General features: G+C 42.8%; 1 pseudogene; it reads right to left on the minus strand.

Moving 5' to 3' along the window:
• Nucleotides 1-5,595: 5,595 nt before the first annotated feature.
• The window catches only part of LOC111969084 (protein arginine N-methyltransferase 3-like), a 129,161-nt pseudogene continuing 117,113 nt past the window's right edge, over nt 5,596-17,643 (minus strand).

Here is a 17,643-nt window from a genome sequence, read left to right on the forward strand (position 1 = left end):
ACCACAGACAGATGAAGGCATGGTCTGGGTGATGCCCTGGAGAACGCCCTATTGCCAAAACGGTGGATGTTGGATTTGGAGATGATGAGATCAGAGGAGGCTGGTGGGAGGAGGTATAGGAGGACAGGCTCATTTCTGGCCTCCACTGAAGGCCAGGCACTCTTTCTTGCCTTATATTTTGGCTCAGGCAGAAAACGTRGTTTGATGTAGTGATATTTCAGATAATCTGTAAGCAAGACGTGTCATAGAAATCAAGTGGCGTTGGCATGTATTTGRACTATTGTTAAAGTTTTGTTGGTGACCTGGTATGCAGAAATCACTGAGCATAGATATAATTCTATAATGCAACTTACAGTGCTTTCAGAAAGTATTCACACCCCTTTACTTTTCCCACAATTTGTTGTGTTACAGCTTGCATTTAAAATTGATCAAGTTGAGCTGTTGTGTCACTGATCTACACACAATACCCCATAATGTCAAAGTGGAATTTTGTTTCTAGAACATTTTAGAAATTAATAAAAAATGTCATGCTGAAATGTCTTGAGTCAATAAGTATTCAACTCGTTTGTGCTTAATACATTGCATAATAAGTTGCATGGATTCGTTCCGTGTTCAATAATAGTGGTTACATAATTTTTTTAATGACTATCCCATCTCTGTAGCCTACACATACAGATAATTGTAAGGTCCCTCAATCAAGTAGTGAATTTCAAGAACAGATTCAACCACAAAGACCAGGGAGGTTTTTCAATGCCTCGCAAAGAGGAGCACCGATTGGTAGATGTGTAAAAATAATTAAAAAGCTGACGCTGAATAATATCCCTTTGAACATGGTGAAGTTATTAGACTTTGGATGGTGTATCAATACACCCAGTCACTACAAAGATACAGGCGTCCTTCCTAACTCAGTTGCCAGAAAGGAAGGAAACTGCTCAGSGATTTCACCATRAGGRRAATGGTGATTTTAAAACAGTTATAYAGTTTAATCGTTGTGATATMAGAWAACTGAGGACGGCTCAACAACACTGTAGTTACRCCACAATGCTAACTTAAATGACAGAATCAAAATAAACAAGCATCMTGTTTGCAACAAGGCACTTAAGTAACACTGCAAAAAAATGTATGAAAGAAATMAACTTTTTGMCCTGAATACAAAGCGTCATGTTTGGMGCAAATCCAACACATCACATCATATTTTCAAGCATGGTGGTGGCTGCATCATGTTATCAGRATGCTTGTCATTGTCTAGGACTAGMMKGTTTTTAGGATAAAAAGAAACAGAATACATCTATAAGCACAGGCAAAATCCTAAAGGAAAACCTGGTTCAGTCTGCTTTCCAACAGACACTGGGAGACAAATGCACCTTTCAGCAGGACAATAACCTAAAACACAAGGCCAAATCTACACTGGAGTTGCTTACCAAGACGACATTGAATGTTCCTGAGTGGCCTAGTTACAGTTTTGACTTAAATCATCTTAAAAATCTATGGCAAGACTTGAAGTCTGGCAACTTGAAGAATTTMTWAAATAATAATGGGCACATATTCTACAATCCAGGTGTGCAAAGCTCTTAGAATTACCCAAAAAGAGTCACTGCTGTAATTGCCGCCAAAGGTGCTTCTACAAAATATTGAGTCAGGGGTGTGAATACTTATGTAAATTCGATATTTCTGTATTTCATTTTCAATAAATTTGCAAACATTTCTAAAAACATTTTTTCACTTTGTCATTATGGGGTATTGTGTATAGAGAAAATCTATTTAGTCAATTTTGAATTCAAGTTGTAAAAACAAAATGTGGACTAAGTCGAGGGGTATGAACACATTCTGAAGGCACTGCACAATCTGTGGAAGTTGTGAGAAGATTAGCATATGTGCTAACGTGCATCTACAGGTACAGTGCTGCCATATTTAAAAATGCAGCAACTATTTTTTATTAGAACCATTACAAAGACTTTAGTAATGAGTTTAAACACAAAATCTGGAGTGAATCTGACGTATGGTTCATGAGAAGATGATTGCGGCTGTATTTTTAGCATTAGCGTTACATATGCAAAGAATTAGTTGTTACATTTTTTCTTTTTGAGATATCAATACCAAATTCATCGTGGTTCATCTCGGGGATGTCCATGATAGCGATGACAAGTTTCAAGTTGATAGGCCACTGTGGAGTGGATTTACACTGGTTTAAATGTACATGTAAAATCTGAGTATTGATTTGTCAATAACTCTGCCATCTTTTGACCAATCCCTTAGCTTTCAAATTTGAAAAAAGGGACCAATCTATGCTTGAGTTATTTGACTATGTCAAAAAAAAAGAACAAATAAATTCTGACAATAACAATAGGTCTTCACAGCTTTGCTGTGAACCCCAATAAGACCATTTATTCATATCACACATATTGAAAGACCCGGGACACACAGAAGTGGAAAAATAGCTTTATTAAGCAAAACCAAATCCGAGGCYACAGTCGCCACCTGATCACGAACCAGCAATCCTTTCTTTTTCAGAACTTATGATTCATGTTCTGAGGGGAAGAGTGGAAAAGCATTCTGTTGTCAGCAGAGCTGCTCAATGGAGTATGCAGAGCGGGAGGTTTGTTAGATTATTTTTTACGACAAAATAAAACTCACTATGAATGTGTCCCAAATGGCACCCTATTCCCTACAGAGCTCTATGGGCCCTGGTCTAAAGTAGCACACTATATAGGGGCAAGGGTGCCATTTYGGATGCTCCCTTTATGCTGCGAGTAGTAGACCAGTCAATCTGGGAAAAAGTGCTTGTTTTTTATTTTTCTTGTTAAAGGCTGTCATCCATGCTAGATCAAATAGTGATCGGTGACAAAGTTAGGCCGGATATGTTAAATTTTGTTTAAGGCCATTTTCAATGGGTTAAAGGTCAAATCTGGTGAAAATGGGCATAATGGAAATTGTAATAGATTTAGGTKAAATATCCTGAAATTKTCAACCAAACTGAGTCGATTACCAAACAAACACAGACTATGGAATGGATACGTTAATAGTTACTTTTCGTACAGTTATTATGCTTTAAGACATGCAAGTACACAGAACGGATGAACATTCAGATTTRTTCAGCTACAGTTGTGGTCTATAGCACCACAAAGTACACTTTTCAGATGACCTAGACCAGGGCTCTCCAACCCTGTTCCTGGAGAGACACTGTCCTGTAGGTCCTAATCTAGCACACCTGATTCTAATAATTAGCTGGTTTATAAACTGAACCAGCTTAGTTACAGTMMGGGTTGGAGTGAAAACCTACAAGAGAGTAGCTCTACAGGAACAGGGTTGGAGACCCCTGACATAAACCCTGTGAGAAAACTGCAGTTGACCCCACTGAACCAGGAGAACTTTACCTCGTAAAAATCCGACATTCTGGGCCAGAGATACTGAAACTGTAATGTCATTTTTAAGGGTTGAAATGTACATGCATGCAGCCAAATAGGATAGTCACAGATTGTGACCAAATTTACTGAACATATCAATATTAACCAGGGATGGGCAACTCCAGTCRTCGGGGACCTAGTTGGTGTCACACTGTTGCCCCAACACCTGACTCCAATAGTCAACCAACTCATGATCTTCAGCTTAGAATGCAATTAGTTTAATCACCTGTATTTGCTAGGGAAGGGTAAAATTACCACACCTCAGTAAACAGCACATGACAGCCCACTTGGAGTTTGCCAACAGGCACCTAAAGAACTCTCAGGCCATGAGAAAAAAGATTCTCTGATCTGATGAAACCAAGATTGAACTCTTTGGCCTGAATGCCAAGCGTCACGTAGGGAGAACACCATGCTTCACCTTAGGGATGGTTTCAGGTTGAGGCAGCATCATGCTGTGGGGATGCTTTTCAGCGGTAGGGACAGTGAGACTAGTCAGGATCAACGGAAAGATGAACGGAGCAAAGTAAAGAAAGATTCTTGATGTAAACCTGCCCCAGAACGCTCAGGACCTCAGACGGGGGGGCGAAGGTTTACCTTCCAACAGGACAATGACCCTAAGCACACAGCCAAGACAACGCAGGAGTATCTTTGGGACGAGTCTTTGAATGTCCTTGAGTGGCCCAACAAGAGCCGGGACTTGAACCCGATCGAACATCTCTGGAGAGACCTGAAAATAGCTATGCAGCAACGCTCCCCATCCAACKTGACAGCCTGAGAGGYTCTGCAGAGAAGAATAGGATAAATTCCCCAAATACAGGTATYCCAAGCTTGTAGCGTCATACACAAGAAGACTCGAGGCTGCAATCGCTGCCAAAGGTGCTTCAACAAAGTGCTGAGAAAAGGGTCTGAATACTTATGTGTGATAGTTTTTTATTTTTAATACATTTGCAAAAAAAAAATTGAAAACCTGTTTTTGCTTTGTCATTATGGGGTATTGTGTGTAGATTGATGAGAGAAAAAAAACAATTTCATTCATTTTAGAATAAGGCTGTAACGTAACAAAATGTGGAAAAAGTCAAGGGGTCTGAATACTTTCCGAATGCACTGTATGTATGCATGTAAATAYTCTGTTTATATTAATTTAGTATGTTCAGTGAATTGTCAGTATTTGTAACTATCCTATTTGACTGCTTGAATATTTTATCCCTTAAAAATGACATTACATTTTCAATATCTCTGGACCAGAAAGTCAGATTCTTACGAGGTAACGTTCTTCTGGTTGAGTGGGGTCTCCTGCAGTTTTCCGAAGGGGTCTACATCAGGGCTCTCCAACCCTGTTCCTGGAGAGCTACCATCATGTAGGTTTTCATTCCAACCCTAATCTAGCGCACCAAATTCTAATTAGCTGGTTTATAAGATGAATCAGGTTCGTTACAACTYCGGTTGGAATGAAACCCTACAGGAGGGTAGTTCCCCAAGAAGAGGGTTGGAGCGCCCCGGTCTACATCATCTGAGAAGGGTACTTGGTGATGCTACAGACCACAACTGTAGCTGAAAAAAATCTGAATTTTCAATCTTTCTGTTATTCGCATGTCTTAAAGCATAGACATTTATGAAAAGTAACTATTAATGCATCCATTCCATAGTCTATGTGTTTGTTTGATAAGCCACTCAGTTTTTGTTGAGAATTTCAGGATATTTAACCTAAATCTATTACTATTCCCATTATGCCCATTTTCACCAGATTTGACCTGTCACCCATTGAAAATMGCCTTATAAATCTAAAATGAACATGTTATCCAGCCTAATTTTGTATCACCCCATCATTGTTTGATCTAGCATAGATGACCGCCTTTAACAAGCAAAAAAGACATAAAACATTTCCAGGTTGGTTGGTCTAATAGGGAAAACAGATGGCAACATTATGAAAAGTACGGCAAAATTGCAAGAATTATGTACATACAAGGGAGGGGGGGGGCAAACGAGGACAAAGTGGGAACGTCACAGGAAAATGTTGACCCTTGTGCATAACTGATTTAAAAAGTTTCCACATTTAAGTTTCCACAGCGAAATATAAACATTTTTAAGAAATGGCACTTTCCAAGAAATCAACTCAGGTTTTGTATGAGGGAATGTGTTTATTAACAGGTATGGCATTAAAATGCAGRGAACTCCACAGCTTGTTGTTCAAGCCCACTTCATACTCACCCTGTCACAGCACTTTATTTTTTTWGATTAATCCCACACACTTATATTATCTACATTTGCTGCTCCATATGAAGATAAGTTGTTTCTGATTCCATAAGCGTTAAACATTTCATAATAACAACCATAATACTACTATTTGTTTTGGCAAAGTATGGGGAATATTTCAGTAATATTTCAGCCACACTATTGATATGATGTCATCGTCGTCATGTGATCAGTGAACTCACTGCAGGGCTGTAGGTCTGCTTCCTGTCATGGAGGTCAACTGTAATGAACAGCGAGCGGGGGGCTCTTTTTGTTGTTGCGTACGGTCATCCGTCCCTGAAGCTCCTCCCCTAYAGAGGAAAACCACCAATAAAAGTGAGAGGCTGAGCACCAACCTTTGACTTATGTTCATCTGTGTTGGAGCGCTCCGGGGTGAAGTCTCCCATAGGAACAGATCTAGGATCAGCTTCCCCTCCCCCAACCGTAACCTCGACCATTAATGCTACACTGACCCAAAATCAATGTCCTGGAGCCGCACATCTCTCATCTGGAGAATAACCTCTCCTAGGCAATAGAGAGTAGGGCTATTCAGTTACAGTCCCAGAGTGCCACATCAACATCAGGCCAATAATTCAATAAATACATAATAAATACATTTTACTCTGATCAATGAATGTATGTACAAAAAGTGCTGTAATAAACGGTTCACCCAATATGGATGAAAATACCCTCAAATTAAAGTTTTCACAATCATTGTATCATTTCAAATTCCAAAGTGTGGGAGTACAGAGCCAAAACAACAAGGTGGTCACTGTCCCTAACTTTTGGAGCTTCCTGTCAGTGCATTCAGACCCCTTGACGTTTTCCACATTTTGTTACGTTACAGCTTATTCTAAAATGGATTAAATAGTTTCATTTCCTCATTAACCACCACACATACCCAAAATTACAAACCAAAAGGGTTTAGATTTTGTGCAAACCCCCCTGAAATATCAACATTTACATAATTATTCAGACCCTGTACTCAAGTACTTTGTTGAAGCACCTTGGCAGTGATTACAGCCTTGAGTCTTCTGGGTATGACACTACAAGCTTGGCACACCTGTATTTGGGGAGTTCTCCCATTCTTCTTGCAAATCCTCTCAAGCTCTGTCAGTTGGATGGGAGCGTCGTGCACAGCTATTTTCAGGTCTCTCTAGAAATGTTCGATCATTTCAAGTCCGGGCTCTGGCTGGCCAGTCAAGACATTGAGACTTGTCCCGGACTCCTGCATTGTCTTGGCTGTGTGCTTAGGGTTGTTGTCCTGTTGGAAGGTGAACCTTCGCCCCAGTCTGAGGTCTGAGCTCTCTGGAGCAGGTTTTCATCAAGGATCTCTCTGTACTTTGCTCCGTTCATCTTTCCCCCGATCCTGACTAGTCCTCCCAGTCCCTTCCGCTGGAAAAACATCCTCACAGCATGATACTGCCACCACAATGCATCACCGTAGGGATGGTAGTTTGGCCGGGCGGACAGCTCTAGGAAGTGTCTTGGTGGTTCCAAACTCCTCCACTTAAGATTGATGGAGGCCACTGTGTTCTTGGGGACCTTCAATGCTGCAGAAATGTTTTGGTACCCTTCCCCAGACCTGTGCCTCGACACAATCCTCTACGAACAATTCCTTCAACCTCATGGCTTGGTTTTTGCTCTGACATGCACTGTCAATTGTGGGACCTTATATAGACAGGTGTGTGCCTCATAATCATGTCCAATCAATTGAATTTACCACAGATGGACTCCAATCAAGTTGTAGAAATATCTCAAGGATGATCAATGGAAACAGGATGCCTCTGAGCTCAATTTCAAAGTCACATAGCAAAGGGTTTGAATACTTATGTAAATAAGGTATTAGTGTTTTTTCTTAATACATTTGTAAACATTTCCAAAAACCTGTTTTCGCTTTGTCATTATGGGGTATTGTGTGTAGATTGAGAATTGTTATTTTTTATCCATTTTAGAATAAGGCTGTAACGTAACAAAATGTGTAAAAAGGGAAGGGGTGTGTATACTTTCTGAATGCACTGTGTGTGTGTGTGTGTGTGTGTGTGTATGTACACTACTGTTCAAAAGTTTGGGGTCACTTAGAAATGTCCTTGTTTTTGAAAGAAAAGCAAATTTCTTGTCCATTAAAATAACATCAAATTGATCAGAAATACAGTGTAGACATTGTTAATGTTGTAAATTACTATTGTAGCTGGAAATGGCAGATTTTTTTTATGGAATATCTACAAGTTTATCATTTTAAAAGGCTTATTGATCATTACAAAACCCTTTGCAATTATGGTAGCACAGCTGAAAACTGTTGTTCTGATTAAAGATGCAATAAAACTGGCCTTCATTAGACTGGTTGAGTATCTGGAGCATCAGCATTTGTGGTTACAGGCTCAAAATGGCCTGTAAATAAATAACTTTCTTTCGTTTCGAAAGTCAGTCTATTCTTGTTCTGAGAAATGAAGGCTATTCCATGCAAGAAATTGCCAAGAAACTGAAGATCTCGTACAACACTGTGCACTACTCCCTTCACAGAACAGAGCAAACTGTCTCTAACCAGAATAAAAAGAGGAGTAGGAGGCCCCGGTGCACAACTGAATAAGAGGACAAGTACATTAGAGTGTRTAGTTTGAGAAACAGACGCCTCACAAGRCCTCAACTGGCAGCTTCATTAAATAGTACCCGCAAAACATCAGTCTCAACGTCAACAGTGAAGAGGCAACCCCGGGATGCTGGCCTTCCAGGAAGAGTTGCAAAGAAAAATCCATATCTCAGACTGGCCAATAAAAAGAAAAGATTAAGATGGGCAAAAGAACACAAACACTGGACAGTGATATGGCTTATTATTTGCAACTCTGCCAAGAAGGCCAGCACTCCGGAGTCACCTCTTCACTGTTGACTTGGATTAGCTAACACAACGTGCCATTGGATCACAGGAGTGATGGTTGCTGATAATGGGCCTCTGAACGCCTATGTAGATATTCCATTAAAAAAATATAGTGTTTCCAGCTACAATTGTCATTTACAACATTAACAATGTCTACATTACACTGAATTTCTAATAAAGTTGATGTTATTTTAATGGACAAAAAAATTGCATTTCTTTAAAAAACAAAGACATGTCTATGTGACCTCAAACTTTTGAACGGTAGTGTGTGCATGCATGCATATATATACAGTTTATGTCGGAAGTTTACATAGACCTTAGCCAAATACATTTAAACTCAGTTTTTTACAATTCTTGAAAATTAATCTGAATAAAAATTCACCTGTCTGAGGTCAGTTAGGATCACCACTTATTTGAAGAAATGTCAGAATAATAGTAGAGAGAATGATTATTTCAGCTTTTATTTCTTTCATCACATTCCCAGTGGGTCAGAAGTTTACATACACTCAATTAGTATTTGGTAGCATTGCCTTTAAAATGTTTAAACTTGGGTCAAACGTTTCGGGAAGCCTTCCACAAACTTCCCAAATAAGTTGTGAATTTTGCCCATTCCTCCTGACAGAGCTGGTTTAACTGAGTCAGGTTTGTAGGCCTCTTTGCTCGCTTTTTAAGTTCTGCCCACAAATGTTCTATAGGATTGAGGTCAGGGCTTTGTGATGGCCACCTCAATACCTTGACTTTGTTGTCCTTAAGCCATTTTGCCACAACATTGGAAGAATGCTTGAGGTCATTGTCCATTTGGAAGACCCATTTGCGACAAAGCTTTAACTTCCTGACTGATGTCTTGAGATGTTGCTTCAATATATCCACCTAATTTTCCTCCCTCATGATGCCATCTATTTTTGTGAAGTGCACCAGTCCCTCCTGCACAAAGCACCCCCACAACATGATGCTGCCACCCACGTGCTTCACGGTTGGGATGTGTTCTTCGGCTTGCAAGCCTCCGCCCTTTTCCTCCAAACATAACGATGGTCATTAATGCCAAACAGTTCTATTTTGTTTCATCAGACCAGAGGACATTTCCTCAAAAAGTACGATCTTTGTCCCCATGTGCAGTTGCAAACCGTAGTCTGGCGGTTTTGGAGCAGTGCTTCTTCCTTGCTGAGCGGACTTTCAGCTTATATCGATATAGGACTCGTTTTACTGTGGATATAGATACTTTTGTACCTGTTTCCTCCAGCGTCTTCACAATGTCCTTTGCTGTTTTTCTGGGATTGATTTGCACTTTTCGCACCAACGTACGTTCATCTCTAGGAGACAGAACGTGTCTCCTTCCTGAGCAGTTAGACGGCTGCGTGGTCCCATGGTGTGTAGACTTGCGTACTATTGTTTGTACAGATGAACGTGTACCTTCAGGCATTTGGAAATTGCTCCCAAGGATGAACCAGACTGTGGAGGTCTACAATTTTATTTCTGAGGTCATGGATGATTTCTTTGGATTTTCCCATGCTGTCAAGCAAAGAGGCCACTGAGTTCGAAGGTAGGCCTTAAAATAAATCCACAGGTACACCTCCAATTGACTCAAATGATATAAATTAGCCTTGTCAGAAGCTTCTGAAGCCATGACATCATTTTATGGAATTTTCCAAGCTGTTTACAGGCACAGTCAACTTAGTGTATGTAAACTTCTGACCCACTGGAATTGTGATATAGTTAATTATAAGTGAAATAATTGTCTGTAAACAATTGTTGGAAAAATGACTTGTGTCATGAACAAAGTAGATGTCCTAACCGACTTGCCAAAACTATAGTTTTTGTTAACAAGAAATTTGTAGAGTGGTTGAAAAACTAGTTTTAAGACTCCAACCTAAGTGTATGTAAACTTCCGACTTCAACTGTATATACATATATATACTTTTTTTCAGAATATACCTTTATTATTCCCCGCAAACCCTACCACCCTTCCCCAAAAAACAATAACACTTAGGCTTCTACCTTCAGTTTATACATCTCATACATATTTTACAGACACAATCTATTTTACAATAGTTCTATTTGGTTTGTTTTTATCTCTTCCTCTATTTCTGATGTCCACCCAGTTTGATTTCTATTTGTAACTGTGCTATTTCACAAAATGTCTGAACCTACTGTATACTGTTGCAGGTGTATGAGAAGGCCTGCAAAAAAATGGGCAGAAATGGGGAGATTTTATTAACCATTTGTCACATCCTAGATGATGGAGGTCAGATATACCCCCTTCCCCTGAAACACCCACAACATGGTCCCCCGTATTGACCATATTCCCATGCAGTCAGACTTTTGATTTTGTGCCACCAGGGCCACAATAATATACCCCCTCTCTGAATGTCCGAGTGTGACCCCCTCCCCATGGATTACTGCAGCTAATGTTGCCAACACTGCACTGACTGAGTAGGGGCACCCCACCGGAATCCCCACCGGCTAGGTACAAGGTCGTCAAGGTTCTCATTAGCAGCTTTGAGAATTTCCTTGTATATTATAGGGACAGTCAATAAGATTGAAACCGAAGTTATTGAACTTGAAAAGGAGAACACCGCTCTGAGAGAAGCCCTCACGACGCCAGGTCAGCGGAGTCAATCACCACCTTCCGGAGACACCTGAAACCCCACCTCTTTAAGGATAACCTAAGGATAGGATAAAGTAATCCTTCTAACCCTCCCCCCCCTTAAAAGAGTTAGATGCACTATTGTAAAGTGGTTGTTCCACTGGATATCATAAGGTAATGCACCAATTTGTAAGTCGCTCTGGATAAGAGCGTCTGCTAAATGCCTTAAATGTAATGTAATGTAATTATGCTCTCCCTTTAGGGGCTTTGGCTTTGCAGAACCAATCCTGCCAAGCAGGCTCAGAATTTTGAGGGGCAGTGCTGCTCTAGGTCTCTGACTGCATTTTGGCTGCATATAGACCACTTACAGCAGGCCCATAAAACAGTTAGGGACTTCTCCTTAGTATCTGGGTCATTCAGGTGGTGTCTAGGGTATTGGGTTCCATCAATATAGGATCATAAATAAATAGATTAGATGTATACTTTTTTTTTTTTTTTTTAATATAGTTGCCCATGATAGGACAATAAATTATTAAATGTATAATTTATTTTAAAACGCTGTTTCCACCATGATAGGACAATAAACAAATAGGATGTATATTCATTATAAAAAGTATATCCCTCATCTGAACAACATTGAAAGCGCTCTCACAACTCTTGCTCACAGCAATACATTGGTTCTGGGATACGCAACCATTTCCTTTCTCACTCAACGCCGTTTCCCAAAAAACACACCACACCATCCACACATACTGTGCCTTCTGTTTACTGAGTTTTTATCTTCACCATGTTGAATTAGTGCTTTTGTGTTCCAAATTAGTCATATTTGAAGACATATAGAAAGCTTATTTTTTTGTTGCATTATTACAATCCATAACCAGGCTAGAATTGTGTGTTTCGTTATTTGCGCCTCTGAGAACTTTGTAATTTTTAAAAATAGCCATGGATAAGTCTTTGTGTTCTGATCAACAGGTTATCAATATATAGTTTATCGACGACGAGACTACTCGTTTCCCTTTTAATCTATTTTCCTTGAAAATTGAATACAGAACTTTACGCCGTTCTGCAATTTCCTTCAGGAACTGGTCATTCATGCCAATTTTTGTGCCAGCAAGTCTTTTACCAGGCTTTACCATTATTTGATCTTTAAAAGAAAGCAAATTTGGCAACGATTGGCGTTCATACCTCTGCCCTCTCTGTCCGAAGTGGTGTACACGTTCTAGTTGGATTTTGTCGATCGCTTCGCATGGAATCTGTAGCGCTGTAAGGAGGAACTCTAACTACAGATTCAGGAACTTCTCCTTCTTTCTCTTGGATACCTGTAAGTACCAAATTCTCTCTCGTGGATCTAGTCTGTATGTCAAGTAAGGCTTCTCTCAGAGCGGTGTTCTCCTTTTCAAGTTCAATAACTTCGGTTTCAATCTTATTGACTGTCCCTATTAGTTTGTGTCTTTCCAATGTCGCAGCTTTTTCATCACTCATCTCGAGGCTTGCCTTCAACTCTTTTATATCCTTACTGACTAGTTCAAGTATACCCAGTTTGTCATTGATTTTAACAGATCGGTTTCGACCTTTACCATTCCCGGTAGTGAAAATATTAAATTGTCTGTGTCTGTAGAAGAGTCACGTTTCCGTTTTGAAATCGGTTCCCCTGTCTTACTCTCCGTCATGTTTGGGTGTTGCTTGTTTTCGTAATATTTGTCGATACATTTACATTACATTTTACATTTAAGTCATTTAGCAGACGCTCTTATCCAGAGCGACTTACAAATTGGTGCATTCACTTTATGATATCCAGGTGGAACAACCACTTTACAATAGTGCATCTAACTCTTTTAAGGGGGGGGGGGGGGTTAGAAGGATTACTTTATCCTATCCTAAGGTATTCCTTAAAGAGGTGGGGTTTCAGGTGTCTCCGGAAGGTGGTGATTGACTCCGCTGACCTGGCGTCGTGAGGGAGTTTGTTCCACCATTGGGGTGCCAGAAGCAGCGAACAGTTTTGACTGGGCTGAGCGGGAACTGTACTTCCTCAGAGGTAGGGAGGCGAGCAGGCCAGAGGTGGATGAACCGCAGTGCCCTTGTTTGGGTGTAGGGCCTGATCAGAGCCTGAAGGTAGCGAGGTGCCGTTCCCCTCACAGCTCCGTAGGCAAGCACCATGGTCTTGTAACGGATGCGAGCTTCAACTGGAAGCCAGTGGAGAGAGCGGAGGAGCGGGGTGACGTGAGAGAACTTGGGAAGTTGAACACCAGACGGGCTGCGGCGTTCTTGATGAGTTGTAGGGGTTTAATGGCACAGGCAGGGAGCCCAGCCAACAGCGAGTTGCAGTAATCCAGACGGGAGATGACAAGTGCCTGGATTAGGACTGCGCCGCTTCCTGCGTGAGGCAGGGTCGTACTCTGCGAATGTTGTAGAGCATGAACCTACAGGAACGGGTCACCGCCTTGATGTTAGTTGAGAACGACAGGGTGTTGTCCAGGATCACGCCAAGGTTCTTAGCACTCTGGGAGGAGGACACAATGGAGTTGTCAACCGTGATGGCGAGATCATGGAACGGGCAGTCCTTCCCCGGGAGGGAAGAGCAGCTCCGTCTTGCCGAGGTTCAGCTTGAGGTGGTGATCCGTCATCCACACTGATATGTCTGTCAGACATGCAGAGATGCGATTCACCACCTGGTTATCAGAGGGGGGAAAGGAGAAGATTAATTGTGTGTCGTCTGCATAGCAATGATAGGAGAGACCATGTGAGGATATGACAGAGCCAAGTGACTTGGTGTATAGCGAGAATAGGAGAGGGCCTAGAACAGAGCCTGGGGGACACCAGTGGTGAGAGCACGTGGTGCGGAGACAGATTCTGCCACGCCACCTGGTAGGAGCGACCTGTCAGGTAGGACGCAATCCAAGCGTGGGCCGCGCCGAGATGCTCGGAGAGGGTGGAGAGGAGAGTCTGATGGTTCACAGTATCAAAGGCAGCCGATAGGTCTAGAAGGATGAGAGCAGAGGAGAGAGAGTTAGCTTTAGCAGTGCGGAGCGCCTCCGTGACACAGAGAAGAGCAGTCTCGGTTGAATGACTAGTCTTGAAACCTGACTGATTTGGATCAAGAAGGTCATTCTGAGAGAGATAGCAGGAGAGCTGGCAGGACGGCACATTCAAGAGTTTTTGGAGAGAAAGAAAGAAGGGATACTGGTCTGTAGTTGTTGACATCGGAGGGATTCGGAGTGTACGGTTTTTTCAAAGGGGTGCACTCTCGCGCTCTTAAGACGGAAGGGACGTTCCAAGCGGTCAAGGATTAGTTTGTGAGCGAGGTGGGTAAGGGAGAAGGTCCTCCGGAATGGTCTGGGAAGAGAGGAGGGGTAGGTCAAGCGGGCAGGTTGTTGGGCGGCCGGCCGTCACAAGACGCGAGGATTTATCTTGAGAGAGAGGGAGAGAATGAGGTCAAAGCGAAGGGTAGGGCAGTGTGAGCAGAACCAGCGTGTCGTTTGACTTAGGCAAACGAGGAATCGGATGTCGTCGACCTTCTTTTTCAAAATGGTTAGACGAATCATCAGCAGAGAGGGAGGAGGGGAAGGAGGGAGGAGATTCAGGAGGGAGGAGAAGGTGGCAAAAGCTTCCTAAGGGTTTAGAGGCAGAATGCTTGGAATTTAGGAGTGGATAGAAATTGGCTTTTAGCAGCAGAAGACAGAAGAGGAGAATGTTAGAGAGGAGGGAGTGAAAGGATGCCAGGTCCGCAGGGGAGGCCGAGTTTTCCCTCCATTTCCGCCGCGCCGTGGAAAGCCCCTGTTCTGTGAGCTCGCCAATGAGTCGTCGAGCACGGAGCAGGAGGGGGGGACGCAGCCGGCCTGGAGGATAGGGGACATAGAGAAGTCAAAGGATGCAGAAAGGGAGGAGAGGGAGGTTTTGAGGAGGCACAGACATCAGGAGAAGGCTTGGGAGAAGGTTTGAGCAAGAGAAGAGATGAAGGATGGAAGAGGAGAGAGTAGGCGGAGAGAAGAGCGAAGGTTGGGACGGCGCCGCGATACCATCCGAGTAGGGGCAGTGTGGAAGTGGTTGGATGAGAAGCGAGAGGGAAAAAGGACACAAGGTAGTGGTCGGAGACTTGGAGGGCGAGTTTGCAGTGAGATTAGAAACTGGAAGAACAGCATCATAAGTAAAGATGAGGTCCAAAGCGTATTGCCTGCCTTGTGAGAGGGGGGAAGGTTGAGAGGGTGAGGTCAAAAGAGGAGATGGAAGTGGAAAAGAAGGAGGCCAGAGAGGAATGAGCAAAGGTAGACGTGGGGAGTGTAAAGTGCACCAAGAACTGTGAGAGGTGAGCCATCCCAGGGAAAGGAACTTATCAGGGCGTCAAGCTCATTGATGAACTCTCAAGGGAACCTGGGGGCGTAAATGATAAGGATGTTAGCTTGAAAGGGCTGTAACTGTGACAGAATGGAATTCAAGGAGGATAGACAGATGGGTCAGGGGAGAAAGAGAGAAGTCCACTGGGAGAGATGAGCGATACCCAGTGCCAAAAAACCCCCCCAACCCCGCTGACCAGAAGGCTCTCGGGGTATGCAGAACACGTGGGCAGACGAGGACGGAGAGCAGTAGGCAGTAGCAGTGTTATCAGTGGTAATCCATGTTTCCGTCAGTGCAAGAAGTCCGAGGAACTGGAGGGAAGCATAGGCTGAGATGAACTCTGCACTTGTTGGCCGCAGATCGGCAGTTTCAGAGGCTGCCTTAGACCTGGAACTCCACATGGAGTCGTGCGCGCTGGGACCCACCACCGGTAGAGTAGAGCGGCCACGCGGCTCACGTAGGAACGTTTTGATGTCTGGTGCAGAGAGGAGAGAACAGGTGACTAGACAGACACAATAGTTGACAGGTACAGAAGAGGCTCCTACATGCAAAAGGAGATTGGAATGACAGTGGACTACACGTCTCGAATGTTTCAGAAAGTTAAGCTTAACGTTGCATAAAAATCTTATTGACTAAAATTGATATAGTACTGCTGGCTGGGGAAATAGGCTAGCTAGCAGTGCTGCGTTGTCTGAGACTTTGATTTGAAAGTGTAGTTCTGGCTAGGTAACCTCTAACTGGCTACGGTAACCTCGACAAGTACCTAGACTAGCACAATTATCTTGGATACGAAAGACGGCTATGTAGCCAGCTAAGATCAAACAAATCAAACTGTTGTAGCTGTAATGAAATGAAATGTAATGAACTACCTGTAATACTACCTGTGGAGCAAAGCGGAATGCAACTACTCGCTCCAACACCAAACCGGGAGTGCGTATCGTAGAGGGAGAGGGAGGAAAGGAGGGCAGAGGAGGAGAAAGAAGAAGAGAAGAGAATGGAAAAGAAGGAGGTGAATAACGGGGTGTGGGAAGAAAGAAAGAGAAGGGAGAACAAGGAAGAAGGGAAGAGGAACGGAGGGGGGTGATTGAGAGAGGCTGAGTTTCTGTATTATTGTCTTTTGTTGTCTTTAGAGGACGCTTCACATTTCTCTAGTCTTAAGATTTGTTTTGTGTTGTTATCCAGATTGAAGGTTTATACCCACCAGATTGTGTAGTGCTAAAATTAGTCTCACTTACCGATATTGATATTACGTTTTTATCTTGAGTGCCTCGCACATAGTACGTTCAGTCCGCCATCTGCTCTCCTCTATCTTACATCATCAAGAAGAAGAGACTTGCTTGGGCCAAGAAACACGAGCAATGGACATATAAAGACGGTGGAAATCATTCCTTTGGTCTGATGAGTTCAAAATGTGAGACGCAGAGTAGGGAACGGATGATCTCCGCATGCGTGTTCCCACTGTGAAGCATGGCTGAGTGGTGTGATCGGTGCTTTGCTGGTGACACTGCCAGTGATTACTTAGAATTCAAGGCACACTTAACCAGCATGGCTACCCACAGCATTCTGCAGTGATACGCCATCCCATCTGTTTTGGAGCTTAGTGGGACTATCATTTGTTTTTCAACAGACAATGACCCAAAACACACCTCCAGGCTGTGTAAGTGCTATTTGACCAAGAAGGACAATGATGGAGTGCTGCATCAGGTGACTGGTCTCCACAATCACCCGACCTCAACCCAATTGAATGGTTTGGGATGAAATCGTTACAAAATAGACTATTTTGACTTTTCAGCTGGCCCTATCTAGCGTAAATCGTTTAGTTCTGCCGCCAGGGCAAGATTCATGACAAATGTCAACCTGCGAAAAATGTGCAGATACTGAACATGACCCATTTTTCCCCCAGATGAATGACGAAGGGCTGGGAAAAGGGGCGGAAATGGAACCCAGCCTCACAACCCCTCGGTATTGCTCAGAGCTTGAGGGGAGCCAGACTGGGAAGGGGCTATGCAGGGGTAGGCTACAGTAAGTTTGTTGTCCCATGGCACCCTATTCCCTTTTTAGTGCACACTCTTTGACCAGGGCCCATAGGGTTTTGGTCAAAAACAGTGCACCATATAGGGCAAGGAGTATTCAACACTTACTCTACGAGGTCTGGAGCCTGCTGGTTTTCTGTTCGAACTAATAATTAATTGCACCCACTGTCTAAATCAGTCCCC

This window comes from Salvelinus sp. IW2-2015, linkage group LG10, assembly GCF_002910315.2.
Source record: "Salvelinus sp. IW2-2015 linkage group LG10, ASM291031v2, whole genome shotgun sequence".
Taxonomy (NCBI): domain Eukaryota; kingdom Metazoa; phylum Chordata; class Actinopteri; order Salmoniformes; family Salmonidae; genus Salvelinus; species Salvelinus sp. IW2-2015.